Below are 16,929 nucleotides of genomic sequence, written 5' to 3'. Positions count from 1 at the left end.
CCTTGCTACCTTTCAATGAGTCATGATGGCCACATTTCAAAATCATTTGTATGATTTCATTGAAGTATATCTAGATGATTTTTGTGTCTCTAGTCCACTTTGTAAGCATTGGGACACATGAAGAAATGCTTTGACCAATACTGGGAGTATGGGATCTTCCTCAAACCTAACAAATGCATCTTTGGAGTCTCTTCAGGCATTCTATTGGCCTACATTGTCTTTGCATAAGAAATAATTGTTTTATTTCCTTTGTCTTTCTTCTTAATCTTTTGTTGATTTTTTTCTTCCTTATCTTCGAAATTAGACTCTATATTGTTCGATTCTACTTCCAGGGTCAAAATCAGAAGTTGATTCATTGTTCTCATCATTTTGATATTTTGTGCTAGACTCGCCAGATTTCTTCCCTTTCCCTAGCTTCTCTTTTGATAGGAATTGCTCTAATCTAAGATATTTCTTATAAAATGGCTCAATGATGTTACCGGATAGATCATCAAAAGTGAATGCTTTCTAGATAGGTTTATTGAAACCTTGAACATAAAGGATATTCAGCATTTCATCCTTTGGTTGAGGATTTGGATCAATGAAACTATTCAATATTGTAAACTTAACGATATATGACTAAACTCATCTGTCACCCTATCTAAGGTAGCAAAGTTTTTCAAGTTTTTGTGCATCCGTTTGATCTTATTGGAACCATATATGAAAGTCATTTAGTGCTTGAGTATGGTTGTTTTTCTCTTTAATCAACTCTGCGAGTCTCACTCCAAGAAAAGGTAGCAAACATCCTTGGATGGGAAGCTAGTTGTTGAAAAGGTGGCAACATCTTGTAGTCCAGAATAGCTGGCTCCTCAGTTGAATTTGCTAGGATGCAGTTTTGAAGTTGACTCCCTTGGTGCACTGTGTCATGTGCTTCCATTAGTGCATCTCATTCCTACAATAGATGGCCAAAACTTGCTGTCCACTTTTCCCTTTTACCACATGTCAATCCGATGCTTAGATCTTTTTGAAATAAATTTACCGTGACTTGTTGGTCTCGTTGCCTTGTGTGTCCACACGATCGCTTGCTTTTTGCCTCAAAATGCATGCTATCGGTTCCGAAGTCTCATGTGTGACCTGCTCGTGCTCCTCCCCCTTCCATTTACTCTTGACAACACAAATTTTTTTATCCCACCCTGCACTTATGCACATGATGGGGGTTTTTAAAATCTCCCTTTGTTTTTCAATTAAAAAAACTACCCTTCCCCCATCCATTTGTGTCCCTCTCTACCTCCCCTTTTTTCTTCTTTCTTCTTCTTCTTCTTCTTTCTTCTTCTTCTTCTTCTTCTTCTTCTTCTTCTTTCTTCTTCTTCCTCTTCTTCTCTCTCCTCCCCCGTCTTTCTCTCTCCTTGTCTCCTCCACCCTTCTTCTTCTCCTCTCCCTCTTCCTCCATCCCCTTCTCTGCTCCTCCCCTTCTTATCCCTTCTTCCCTGCCCCCGCTAGCCTTGTCAAGATTGTGGGAGAGAAGGAAGGAGTCTCACTCGTAGCTTTCTTGCTTGCACAATGGGGGAATACACACAAAGGTGGAGGCTGAAAACGGTTTTTCTCTTCTTAGTTGTGTAAGCCAAAAAGAAGTCTAATACAAAGAAATAGAAGAACCCTATATATGGGTCTTAAACCAAACTCAAATAACTAAGGTGGCATACTAACTGAGCCACGAACTAGAGTAGATAAGGATAGCTGTCATGTAGCTATTATTCATGGGCGGTGTACCAACCGCATATGCAACTGACACGTCGGTGACATAAATGCACAACGGTCACCCTGGCATATCACGAGTGGAGCTCGATATCTCAACACTCCCCCTCAAGCTCAATCCCAATTCCTGCACACCAAGCAGGTCTCTGAACTTGCGCAGCTTCTCTGCGCCCAATGCCTTCGTAAATATGTCAGCTACCTGATCCTCTGTGCTGACATAAACTAGATCAATAAGACCTAGTAAAACCCTCTCCCGCACATAGTGATAATGCACCTCAATGTGCTTAGTTCTAGCATGATAGACTGGGTTATTTGCCAAGTGTATACTGCTCGTGTTGTCACAATAAATGACAACTGGCCCATCTGTAGGCTGATGCATATCATAAAGTAGCTTATGCAACCAAGCTACCTCACATGCAGCCATTGCTGCACCCCTGTACTCAGCCTCTGTGCTCGACAAGGCAACTGTAGGTTGTTTCTTGCTACTCCAAGTGACTGCAGCACTCCCAAAAGAGAACACATATCAACTGGTAGATCGTCTATCAGAAATGCTACCAGCCCAATCAGCATCAGTGTATCCATGCAACTGTATCGGAACCCCAGTCTCATAAAATAGTCCATACTGCAATGTGGACTTCACATACCTGAGTATGCATCTAGCCGCATCCAAATGCGGTTTCCTTGGAGCCTGCATAAACTGACTTACCAATCCAACAGCATAGCTCAAATCTGGCCTGGTAATAGTCATATAAATCAAACTTCCTACTATGCATCTGTACATAGTAGGGTCTTCCAAAAGCTCACATGCATCTGCGCTCAGCTTCACATTCTGCTCCAAAGGAACTGAAATAGGCTTACAGCCTGTCATCCCATATTTGGACAGCATGTCCAATCCATACTGCCTCTGCAAGAGCTATATCCCACTTGGTGATCTAATCACCTCAATGCCCAAGAAATAACGCAGCTCTCCCAAATCCTTGATCTCAAACTTCTGCTTCAATAGCATTTTCACATGAAGGATATCTTCATCACTGTCACCTGCCATAATCAAATCATCAACATAAATGACAAGCAGCATAATACCTTTCTCTGTTTTTCTCACATAAAGTGAGAAATCTACCTTGGAAATCTAAAAGCCAATAGTGACAAGATACTGCCCTATCTTGTCAGACCATGCTCTAGGTGCTTGCTTCAAGCCATACAAGGCTTTCTTCAACCTGCAAACAAACTCAGGATGAACAGCATGCAAATAACCTGGTGGCTGCTCCATATAGACCTCTTCTTGCAAATCACCATGCAAGAAGGCATTCTTTACATCCATCTGATGTAAAGACCATCCCTTTGATGCAGCCATAGCAATGACTGCTCTTACGGTTGCCATCCTTGCAACCGGACTGAATGTTTCTTCATAGTCAATGCCATATGTTTGTGCATACCCCTTGACTACTAATCTTGCCTTGTATCTGTTCACAGAACCATCTGCATTGTGCTTCACCTTATAAACCCACTTACAGCCAATTGCATTCTTACCTTTAGGCAAAGGTACCAATTCCCATGTAGCATTTGCTTCCAAGGCATCCATTTCTTCATCCATGGCTTTCTCCCATTTTTCTTTTCCCATGGCTTGCTCAAAAGAAGTGGGTTCTGGTTCCTGTATCACTTTGACCATATATGCATAGTGAATGGCTGTAAATCCATCATATTTCAGCCTATCCACAGGATACCTAGCTCTAGAAGGAATACCCAACTCATCATCAATGCTCTGTTCTGAGCCACTAGATTCACCATCCACATAAGAGTGACCTGCATTCACATCAAACATGGGCTGATCAACCTTCTCTTTTCCTTTTCGTGATACCTGCATACCACTATCTGCATTGCTTTGGGAAGATTCTCCTGATCTCAATCTGCCTGTCCATGGCGAAGAATATGAACCACTGCTAGATGACACTCCAGGTCCACTAATATTTTGTGACTGCTGCTGTGAATTCTGTGCAGCATTACCATTTTGTGCATCTACATCATCAATCACATTAACTGGTTTATACCAGCTACTCATCTCATCAAAAACAACATCTCTGCTCACTGTAAACTTACGAGTAGAAGGGTTATAGCATCTATACCCTTTTTACTGCAGAGAGTAACCAATAAAGATGCACTTCTCAGCTTTTGGATCCAACTTGGATCTCAACTCATCTGGCACATGTACATAGGCAATGCAACCAAAAATTTTCAAATGAGAAATATCTGGTTTCCTACCAGTATACCTCTCCTCTGGAGTCATCCCATGTATTGCTGCAGTGGGAGTCCTGTTCATTATGTAGACTGCTGTAGCAACTGCTTTAGCCGAATAAAATCTGGCATGTCTTTTTCATTGAGCATGGCACGAGATACCTCTCCAATATGCCTGTTCTTCCTTTCTGCAATTCCATTTTGTTGTGGGGTATGACTGCATGAATATTGCTGCTTTATGCCATGCTCCTGCAAGAACCTTGCAAACTCATTTGAGAGGTACTCTCCCCCTCCATCTGACCTTAGGCATTTTATTTGCAGACCTGTTTCTTTTTCAACCATAGCTTTAAGAGTTTTGAAATGCCCAAAAACTTCACTTTTCTTTTTCATAAAATACACCCAAACTTTTCTGCTATAGTCATCAATAAAAGTGACAAAATAATGACAGCCTTCAAGAGATGCAGCTTTAGTAGTCCACACATCAGAGTGGATTAATTCCAATGGCTTCTTACTCTCTTGAACATGTCTAGGAAATGGTTTCCTTGCCTGTTTTCCAAATTGATAGGCTTCACATATCTTATGCATTTCTGCAACCTTGAATTTGGGCAATCCTGCAACAATATTTTGGGCCTGCATTGATTTAAGTCGCTATACATTAACATGACCAATGCGTTTATGCCAGATATCAATATCTGCAACTACACTGGTCCCATGTGCAAACATTGCTGCACTCAATTCAGACATGTCTGCATCCAACGTAAACATTCTGCCCTTCTTCTTTCCTTTTGCTATCAAGTAACCTTTATTTTTCATATCCTCAACAAAGCATCCATGAGGATTAAATCTGACCTGCAAGCCCTGTTCAACCATTTGACCAACAGAAACCAGATTCTTGGTGATATTTGGGACATGAAATACATCGGACAGGTATTTCTTTTTCCCATCCTGCATAGACAAGGGAATTTTTCCAATCTGCACAATAGGATGTGCAGTATCATCACCAGTCTCCACAAATCCTGGTTTTTCCATTTTCCTTGCATCCTCCATCCATTCTGCATGACCTGTCATGTGGTTTGATGCACCTGAGTCAACATACCATACATCGTTGCTTTCTTCTGCACTTGTCACAGAATTGTTCATGTGCTGCACCATGAACAAATGCTCATTTCTATCATCACCCTCTCTACTAGAAGATGCATAATTCCCTTGTTGCAGTTTTCCATTCATAATGTCATTCTGCTTTTTATAGCAGTCTTTAGCCATATGACCCATTTTACCACAGTAGTAGCATTCAACATTACTGTTTGCATTTTGACCTCTTTGCCATCCACCACGACCTCTTTGGCTCCCCCTGCCTCTAGAGTTACCACGTCCTCCTCCATAGGACTGGTTTTCTTGAGTTTGCTGCATATTCTGATTTCTATCACGGCCTCCAAATCGGCCTCCTCTACCTCTGCCTCTACCTCTTCCAGCATTTGAGTAGAAGACAGCTTCTTTTGAAGTTCCTCCTGAAGAAGATGCACCACCATTTCTCTGCTCTTCAGAAATTAGAAGAGCAATCAACTCCTCAAAATCAGGAAATCTTTCACTGACGGAAATGGATGTTCGAAACTGTGCATAATCCTTTCCTAGACCTTTCAAGGTCACAGAAACTAAATCATCATCTTCCACTGGCGACCCAATGGAAGCAAGTGCATCTACAATCTTCTTCACCTTCATGTGGTAGTCATTGATGCTCATATTTTCTCTTTGCACATTATGCAACTCTTGCTTAAGCTGCATTTTCCTGGCTTGAGTATTTGTGCTATACATTTTTGACAAAGTATCCCATGCCTCCTTTGGCGTACTTGCATCCTGAATATGCACAATCATAGAGTCTAAAATACTGATAGACAGCCAGTACATAACTTTCCTGGCTCTCTCATGCCATGCTTTAAATGCTTGCATTTGCTGTTGATTGGGAACATCAGGAAGAACTGGTTCTTCTTCATTTCCTGCAACAAATTCCCAATATCCTTTTCCCATAAGGAAATTTGTCATTCTAAACTTCCATGCTTGGAAGTTATTCTTGTCAAGCTTTTCAGTGACAATCTGTGAAAGAGAGTCAGACGCCATTACAAAACACTGTAAAAAATTATGTCACTGCAAAGAACACAACTTCACCCTCACAAGGGCAAATCTGCAAAACTGGCGAAAGTGGTATTTGACCACACAGTCACTTCCTAGTGACGATTTTGCATAAACAGGAACCAAGGATGATTCTGTAACTCCCAATGTCTCTGCACACAAGCATACGATGCAATTTCTGTGGTAACTTTTCACCGACCTGTAGAACAGTGGTCGCACAGCATAAAACAGGGCCTTTTCCTGAGTGCATGCAGAAAACTTCCGCCTCCAAAACAGGCCCCGAAATGGCCTCTTGCTTCACCGCGAAGGGCGTCTCAACCTGAGACAATGCACTCTTGCAATTTCCGGCTGTGCTACCTGCAGAGATCTGCTCCCAAAACGTGAGCCACGAACTAGAGTAGATAAGGATAGCTGTCATGTAGCTATTATTCATGGGCGGTGTACCAACCGCATCTGCAACTGACACGTCGATGATATAAATGCACAACGGTCACCCTGGCATATCATGAGTGGAGCTCGATATCTCAACAAGCCTCCCATCCTCCTCCTACCTCCCCCACCTCCTCTTTCTCCCTCCCTACCCTCTACTACCCCCTGCCCTCGACCGAGCACACCTCGCCCTAGCCTATCTAGCACCCTTCTTGCTCTCTACCCTACCTCCCTTTCCCAATGCCTTCCTTGCCTCATCTACCTTACATTTGGGACTAAAAATGGGTTCAGTACTAGCTCTAAGGCTCTGGCCAGCCTCTATGCTTAACTAAAACACCCCAGTGGCCAAGAGCGTCTGGAGGCTACACACACTAATCTAACATAAACACGCATTTGTACCATTTAAAGTTCAACGAATCCCTTTCCAACTCCTCACAAGGAGCACCCAAACATTTAAAGTTCAATGAATCCCTTTCCAACTCCTCACAAGGAGTACCCAAACATAACAGTGCCTAGACTCGCAGCACATACACAAGGAGCACCCCTCGGCTAACTACCATGACCCACTTCAACTCTCCTACACCTCAAGGATTAGCCCCAAGATGCACCGTTCAAACATATAACATGTATGATACATAGTGCTCTCTTGTAATAGATTGTTCCATGAGATAGTTTGTATCCTCACTTTTTTAGTCCTCTAAAGGAAACGGATCACTAACCCTACAAATGGGGACTCCTTACCCTCAACGTGGGTCAACATTCATAAAAGCAGGTATTATGTATCCAGTATATATATTTCCAATACCATGTAATGAATGCAATGCAAGAGTGGATGATCTATCGTGCTCACCCATTTTATTTATTCAAGAAAGCATTGTGACAGTGCACAAACAGTTCTCTTTATGATTTTCATACTAATGCATTTGCTTAGTTGCATAGGGAACACCACAGAGTATACTCGTACTATTGAACCCTTTAACTTTTTAAAATAAACTCAACCTATATGTAAAGTGTATCATAAGAATCAGATTTCAGCCTATATTTAGCACTCATGACCCCCTTTCCTCCCTACCATTTAATGTTATGCTTGCAGTGGTAGGTGTACAGAATATTTTCATGTCATTTTCTTGTTTGAAAAGCAATAAATCACACACTATTACATGGAAATGGAGCTAAGTTGAGGCTAAACCTCATGCTTAGACCCACCATATATCCACATACACATTTATAAAATTTTGTATTTTTTGGCACATAAAATCTATTTTCTCCTATTTTTCCTATTTTCTTGATTATTTATTAATAAATTGATGTTTTATTTTTATTTTTTACTTTTGTGATTCAACTTGATTAGGATTACTGAAATTCACCATTATCTTTCATTTCATTCCATAAGAACATGATTCTCCCATCCAAAACGGAAGTAACCCTTATTTTTTCACTTAAATACCATATTTTAGGCTTTAAATTATTAATAACAATCACATTTAATTATAGGTTCTACATGTTATCACTCGCAGCCCTCAAAGACATGTCAAACAAGGTTCATACAAATTTTAATATAATACATAGTTCGTTTGGACCATAAACTGTAAAAAACAAGCAAATTTTCTTCATAAACTAGACATATCGCTAAATTTCATGTTTCAAGTCATGGAAATCGGATACCTGGATAGCCATCAAACCCACCATTGATCTCTACATAGCATTTGATATCAATTCTCGGCATCCTCACAATCTTGCATCAATCCAGTGCATGTCAGACAAGCATTCTTCATCCCATTCTTCTCTTTCTTTTGCTTACATGAATAGTCTCTTGAAGGGGAGAGAGAGGAGAGAGAAATACTAAATCTGCATCTCTACATCCAAGTAGCTATTCCTCGTGTGGAGACTAGCGATAGGGAGCAAAAAATTGGAGGATCAGGCCTATGTGATCAGATTGGGTGGTCGTTCTTCAACTCCAAATGGCTCCTCATCTCAAAACATCACGTGTTGCCATGGCGCCTTCTCTCCTTTTATTTTTCATTTAAAAAATGCCCCCCTCATCCTTCATGTGAAAATTTGGGGCTCAATGGCCCCAATGGCCACACCCTTTCACATCTTGGTCACTATTTAATTCCCAAAAAGTATGGCCTCCAATTCCTCTTGCGTCCATCGGTACCTGGTTTCGCATTCAGAAAATTCTCCCTATATGTCTTGAAGTCTTGAACAGCTAGAAACTTGTCTTGATTAGATCATTAGACACCCAAAAAATTATGAAAAATCCACAACCATTGCAAAAGTCAGTCTTTTGAAGTAATTTGAATTTTGTTCTTCCACGGCCACTTAAATTGTCGGATCTGCACCTTTTGCTTGTGTCAAGCTTCAATTTATGCTTTAAATTTGCATCATTTGGCACTTATCTAGTGTTTTCTGAGTGTTTAAATCCCACTCTCATTGGTGACCACATGATAGGGTGACTCAACTCATCAAATCCATGAACTGATCTGCACATACAATAACCATAAAAAACATCAAGTTGCAACAAAACAAAATACATAACAAAGCATACAATCAGCTCTCACCCTAGCCCCTGACAAAATCAAGGCAGGAAAACCACAAGGAATAGACCAAGTATAACTTGATAGAGATCCAAAGCTAGTCACTAACCAACTACTCCAACCTAGATAGGCTGAAAAGAACTACCAAAGAAATCATCCTACATGGTGGTTTGAACTACCTACCTACCCTAGGACGATTGGACCATGAACTCCTACCAGGTGAGGACTCCTATAGCCTTGCCTTTTATTTTCAAACACTTTTAATTCATCTCTTTTTTAATAATTTAAGACTTCATACTTATCCATGTAAAAAGGAGAGAGATGAGCGTAATGACCCAAGGATAACAAACATCGGCCTCGAGTCCTGACTCAGTATCCAAGAACCTACCAAGCTCTTGCAAGGTGACACTTAATCTTTTTTTCCTTCCATTCACTTTTATTTTCGCTCCAACCATCCTTATTTATTTATTTTGGCTAGTCATCACCCCCAGGAAAATAAGGTATCGGCGGTTTGACTTGTCCCCAAGAACCTACCAAGCCCTTACAAGGCGATGATTATCTGCTCTTTAATTTTTCTTTTGTTTCTCTTCTGTTTCTTTTGTGCATGGGTTAAAACCCCTGCACAAAAGGGATTAGAACTCCTTTTTACACACCTCCATATAATATAGTCTTCAAATATAGACATTGTTTCTTCTTTTTCCTGACATGCTTTTCTAGTTGCCTCACAACTAACAAAAACTCCTAGAAATAACTACCTAGTAGGCTAGTAGAACAAGGTCACTAGGACTACCTTCTAAAACAGTTCTTAGAGTGCTCGACAATGTCTTCACATGAGGTAGGTGACTGCTTGGACCTCCCCAAACATGCATAACCTTAACCTTGGGACTTCATGCCTTGATCACCGGTCCCCACCAAAAGAAAGAAAAATCCCCACAGATACACATAACTATTTAGCATGAAGAGAAATAACTCATAAAGGAAGGATATCACTTGGACTTGGCCATAAGAAGCGTCGGTGTAGCAAGAAGCTCATCCAAGCACTCTGTCAGACTTGTTTGGTACAACACTAAAACAAAAAACCATTAAAGGTACTTGCACCAAACATATATATGGCCCTCTTGGCCTAATGAAATATAACATTTCACAATAAACAAGCTGGCCCTCTTGGCCTAACAAAATATAACATTATGCATCCAAAATAATTGGCCCTCTTGGCCTAAAGAAAAAAAACAATACAGCTTATACACATCCCTCCTCAGAGTAGTACTAACATACAACAAGATCCTCCATTCTAAGGAGAAAAGAGGGCTCCTAGCCCTAAACTAGATGCATCAGATTATGACCCATACCTCTTGCATATAGAGTAAGAGGTGTATGCATAAATGTCATCGGACCACCCTATGGATCGAAGATAACAACGGTAAATGGGTTTTGGCTACTCTTTGCATTCGCCATACTAACCATCGCCTTCCATATAAAGCATGTTCCAATAAAAGTCCCCATAATCAACTAGGTCCTGTCTCATCATCAATGGAGATATCTAAACTAGGGTCACATTTGAAAAAAATGTCTTTTACATAAGCATAATTTGCTAGTGTATCGGCAACCTGATTCCAATATCATGGAATCAACTAAAGAGACACTCTCTCAAACTCGTTGATCAGGTTCATAGTAGCTCAATAATACGTATGAAAAATGGGATTTCGTACCCATTCAATTGATTCAAAACCAACTAGGAATCCCTATTTACTAGTATCTAGCGAATACTACCTTTCTTAGCAATATTCAATTCCATGATCATGGCTTTATATTATGCCATATGATTAGTAAATCCTACCCCAAGGTAGCTAGCTAATTTCATTGTGATTCTACATGGGGATCTTTAATGACTACCCCAATACTCCCTTTCTTATCGGGACCTCTAGATGCTCCATCAAAATATAATGTATATGTCCATAAAGGGTTCACGTATCTAGCCATTGTTGGCTCCTTTATTTGTAACTATGATAGTCAAAATTCAACATATTCAGAGGATGAACCAAAGGCTCCCACCTTCTTCATTGAATCCAACATGGATGCTCATCAAAATCCTTAAACAGTAATGGCATAAGACTTTGATCTCTCAAACAAATGTCCCATCCTCTTACTCAATCACTGTATAACCTTTGCTCCACCAAACAAGTCTTCCCTGATGGTATGTTCCAAATATGGGTGTTCTAAGTAGGGAATTAGCCATCCCATCAACCAACTTTTAGCCTCTCTTGTAGGTTTCAAATCAGTCCAATCTTGACCTGCAAGACAGTTATCTCATTAGTATGCCTAAAGATAATAAGGTTTAATCTTATTTATATTAACCTTTCTTTTTAACTCCACTCCCTGCAAATCTACTAGTAATACTGCATACTTATTTTTCCCAATTTTAACTATTTTGTAGGAACCATCCCACAGGTTCTAGTTTCCTAGGAAATAGCTCCCTACGTGCATCATAGCATAAAACTAAATGCCCTTTCTTGAAGATATACTTCTTTTCTTTTAAATCGTAAAGCTGCTTCATTTGATTCTTAACTACCTCTTGATGCAACAGACTCTGCAATTTGAGCTCATCGAGGTGTGCTAAAGTTGTAAAGCGCCTAAAGAGTGCATCTTCATTCCCCAAAGAATGGTTAATTGAAAAACTTATGGTTGGTAACTCGATCTCTAGGGGTAGTACGCACTCTTTTCCATACACTAACTTGAATGGGGTGTGGTCGATAGCTCGCTTACTGGTCGTATTATACACCCACACATCCACATATAGCTTCTTATCCCAATCTCATTTCTTCTATGATACTATCTTTGATAGAATACCCATGCAAACAATGCGAAGTTGAATTCATTGATTCTAGGGCACCAAGGTATCGAATGGGGTATATCAAATTGGCATGTCCACTAACCCACGTATGGTTTTTAAGAAGAATCCACAGTTATGTTGCAAATATTATAGCTAAAACTCTTAAGAAATTGGAAAGCCTAGTTTATTGCAACCTTTTTCTTGCTACCACCAGTTACTTATTGGTACTTTCAACTTGCCCATTTGCATGTGGATTATAAGGTGTCATTTTATTGTGTTTAATCCACCATGCTTTAGTCAAGGCTCTTAATCACCTTATTCAAAAAATGGGTTCCACAGTCCCAACAGTAACTCCTTTGGCAGACCAAATCGGTAGATAATCTGCTCAAGCAAGAAGCTAGCAGTCTCCTTTGCCTCATCCTTCCTCGTTGCTCGTGCTTTTGACCACTTTGTAAAATAATCAGTTGCCACTATGATATATCTCTTCTGTGTAGAGGATAATATGGTAATGGGACCCACAAAATCAATGCCCCACTTCTCAAATAATAGTATAGCCATAGAAGTCAATGGGTGCTTCCTATTCTCCCTACTATCATGTCTTTGATATACATCACATCTCTTGACATATGCAAATGCATCTTGGAAAATGGACGGCACCCAATATTTGACTCCTAAAGCTTTTTATGCCAATAAAAGTGTTCTCCACAAGTCATGATACTCTTCCAAGATAAACAGAACCTCATAGGGCATAACACATCGGCAATAAACATAATTAGTCTCTTGCTGATATAATGTTTCTACAATCAAGAAAATTTTCAAAGCCAACTATTTAATTTTCCTCTTCTCAGCCTTTGACAAAGCAGCTCCACTCTCTCCTATAGATAGATAGTGCATTATGGCAGCATACCAAGATGGAATGGAAGCCGTATCAATTTTGAATAGACCCTCAAGATCACTATCAAAATTTCCTTCAACTCCCCGAAATCTACAAGACATTAAATGATGCCCTACAACTTCGATGGCTTACTCTTGATTTCATAATCAAACTCTTGCAAAGTGATCAACCACTTCGTTAGATGGTCAGGCAATTGCAACTTATTCATCAACAGTCTCAACCCCTCTACCTTTGTATAAAATACTACATTTTCATAGAGAATGTAATTCCTAAATTTCTTTGTTGTATATACTATCCCAAGGCACAACTTCTCTATGTAGGTGTAATTAATCTCGGATATCTCCAATTTATTACTAGCAAATGCAATTGGATGATACCACTTCTCCTCCCAAATTTGGGCTAAACAGCCAACTGGTGCTTTACATTGTAGCTACTAAAAATATATAGAAGATCTCACCTCTTTTGGGTGCTTTTAGGACTGGTGCTTTCACTAATTCCTACTTTACATCCTCAAAGGATACTTGATATGGTTCACTCTAAACAAACCGATCGTTAAAGGATAGTAGGTTCGTCAATGGAAACATCCTCTCTACAAGTGCATTGATAAATCTTTGATAGTATCCCACTAATGACAGAAAGCTATGTACTTCTTTAGGAGTATGTGGCAGACTTATAGTGTGAATAACCTTTATCTTTTTGGGATCTGTCGCAATACTAGCTAAGCTAACCACATGGTCCAACAGCAATCCATAGGGCACTCCAAAGACACACTTTTTTGGATTAAAAGCAATGTAGAACTACTTACAATGCTCAAAACATTTTCTTAGCATAACCCACCTTCTTTCCCTTATGGTGGATGCCCCCAGATCATCAATAAATATTTTCAAGTCCTCTAGGGAATTATCACCAAAAGCCTTATCAACTGTATGTTGCCAAGAACCTGGCACATTGCATAACCCAAATGCCATAACATAATATGCAAAGGTACCAAATACAGTAATAAATGTCATTTTCAACTTGTCTTCCTCTGTAATAGCCATTTGGTTATATCCAACAAAGCAATCCATGAATGAATAGCCATTTGGTCAATAAATGGCAGTAGATAGCAACCTTTGACCCTTTGTTTATTGAGTTCCCTAAAATCTACACAAAGCCGAATTTGATTCTTTTTTTTTTAATAACTACTAATGAACACCACTCTGTGTGTTGTATGGGAAATATCAAGCCAGCCTTACACAATTTTTACAACTCCTCAAATAATTTGTCCCTTAGTTCGAAAGGCATATGTCTCACTTTTTGTCACATAGGGAAGCTACCTTCCTTCAAAGGAATGGTATGCATAGTTAAATAGGGAGGAATACCCCTCAGCTCATCATAACTCCAAGTGAAGATGCCATGTAATTCTTGGATCAATGACACATAGTCCTTCCTTTCTTTGAGAGTGAGCATAGGCCCTAATTTAATTGGTCATGGATAATTCGATGTACCGAGGTCTAGCTTGACCACATCCACATCTCTTATTATATATTGAGCCTCTATCGACTCATTTAGAGTCACCTAGTAGACATCCTCTATAGTGGACCCCTCTTTTGATGTGTCACTTGACGAAGTCATCTAATGCTTGTATTCTGACGAAGATAAAGGTACTCTCTCACTTTGAGGAGATTTAGGATATGCGTCCATTATCACACGTCACGCATCTCTACCAAAAATTAGAAGACTAGTAGGTATATCAACTTGACAGTCAGATTGCAAAATCCTTGGCCTTCCTAACAATACTTGATAACTTGACTGCCTTGCAAACTTGATAACCCTAAAGTTCAAATTTCATTCCATATTAACCACAGTCATGTGGAATTTGGTAATGCAACCTTCAAGTTGCCTTAAACTATCATCAACCATCCAGAGAATTGTGAAGGCAACATTTTGGATTTCCAACCCTAATCTTTCCATCAATTCTGAGCTCATAATATTGACGAAGGATCCCATTTCCACAATGGCATGTTCCACTAATATGCTGTCAACATATGCTATTATCCTTGGGCAATGCTTTTCAGCATGTTCAAACCAATCATTTCCCACCCGATCTATTCCCAAGGGCTCAATGATATACCTAGTGTAAATAATCTTCTTGAACTCTTTACACACTCTTGGAGATAACTTGATTAATTGCAGGAGATTCACATCACGCTTCACCTCGCAAAAAGAGAACTCGTTAAATCGAATTCATGATAGCTAGCAATAGTTCTCTTCTTCTACCAAACCATTCTTTCTCTTGGTTTTTTGCTGAATAGGCTTTGATGTCTCTTTCTTGGCTTTTACCTTCTTCTTTGGTAGCACCTTATTGGGGTTAGCTTTTCCATCAACCGCTTTTAATGGATTGGCTTCCACATCAGGGTTAAGAACTTGCGTCCCCTTATCATCCTATTTAGGGTTTATCTCAATAGGTTTTACATTATCCCTACCACCTTCTTTAACCTTTTATCCTCTTGTAATGGCTTACAAAATGGAAGCCTCAATGGTGTTAACATGCACAGCTTTGATAAGGCTAGCACCGCTACCACTGGGCAGCTCCTCTACAGTAGCTTTTCCTCTTTGTAGTATTTGTTTTGATCCTTCGTCTTGTTGAAGGTATACCCTTGTGCTCGATGCTTTATTGGTCCTGGATACTTACTCCCTTACTGAAGAGAGCTATACTTACTCCAACAAGTACTAGCTAAATGACCGGACTCCCCACATATGTTGCATTTGACATTAGGGTAGTTTTTGGGAAAGTGCTGACCGCCACACAACTTACAATTGAATCTTGATGGACCACTCTCTTCAAGGCATTGACTTCCTATCAAGTTCTATTGCTTCTTTAGGAAATTAAAATCTATGGCTTTTTTTTTAATTGTGCTATTATCATATTAATATAATGCTTCATCATGTCATTAACTTTGCTAAGAGTATTTGATGCACTAGACACGTAGCCATGATCATCCACTTGACATTTAGTTGATCTAGCTAGCTAATTAGGGATCGGTTGCTCTATTGATTAATTGGAATGACATTAGGATTTTTCATTTGGCTTCCATTATTTAGTGGAGCCATCTAGCTAGTTGTCGGCATAGTCACATTAGAGGGAGCTAGTAACATAGGCACACTTTGCATTATGCTTCTTCTCCCATTCAATGGGTCATCCTTGACTTCCACTAGTCAATGCCAAATTATTTCCAGGCCCTAGACTTGAATTCAAGTTTACTCTAGGGGTGTAGGCCGCTTGCAATCATGACTCTACCTCCTTTGCTGCTCTGATATGATAGTATCAATGTCGGCAATAGCAACACTACTCAACTACACTTGGATATTAAAGTCCACACCCCATGCAAAAAGTGTTGTAGTTGAACAGTGGCAGCTAGAATGGGAATATAAGTCTGCAATTTACGAAACACTTCTTTTAGTTTCTTGGCATAGACTCAAACATTCTCATGAGGTTCTTGACGTGTTACATTGAGAATATGTAGTCAATACTGACCACCTCTTTGAGGGGAAAACTCTCTTTGAAAGGCCACAAAAAATAGATCAATTGTAGTTATGGTTCCAACTTCTAGGCTATGATACTATAATGCAACTCTTCCTTTTTAAATCATATTAAATATCATCATTAGATGTCCCTCATCTTGGATTCGATGGTTGAACATTAATTTCTAGAACTCATTAATGTGGAGCTCTCCATCTTCCTCTGCTAACCCATTAAAAATGGGTAGAGGGAATAAGACTGGCAAGTCCAGCATCCCTATAGGCATTGCAATGGGTTGGGCCATGACCACATTTAGATTTGCTAAGGGTCTTTGAACTATTGGAACTGTTTTCCCACTCAAAGTGGGTTGACCGTGACTGGGAGAGGGGAAGTATGAGAGCTTCCTCCTCATCCTAAAAAATTTCTCGTAGAACTAGGGTTGCTAAGACCCCTCCCTTCTAGGGATATCAGAGTGCTCCGTTGAGGAGAATATCTCCTAATGATTTTTGCTTGCCAGCCCTTTTAGCTCTTTCTTGTTTTTGAAGCTTGGATTGATGGTCTTTTGGATCTATTTCACTACCTTTGGACATACCCTAATCAACTAGTCCATATCGACCAAGATTCAAACATTGCCACTCATTAG

Source organism: Lygodium microphyllum, chromosome 14 (genome assembly GCF_053477565.2).
Source record: "Lygodium microphyllum isolate KBCC chromosome 14, Lygodium_microphyllum_v1.1.10, whole genome shotgun sequence".
Taxonomy (NCBI): Eukaryota; Viridiplantae; Streptophyta; class Polypodiopsida; order Schizaeales; family Lygodiaceae; genus Lygodium; species Lygodium microphyllum.
Note: the sequence above shows the minus strand (reverse complement) of the source record.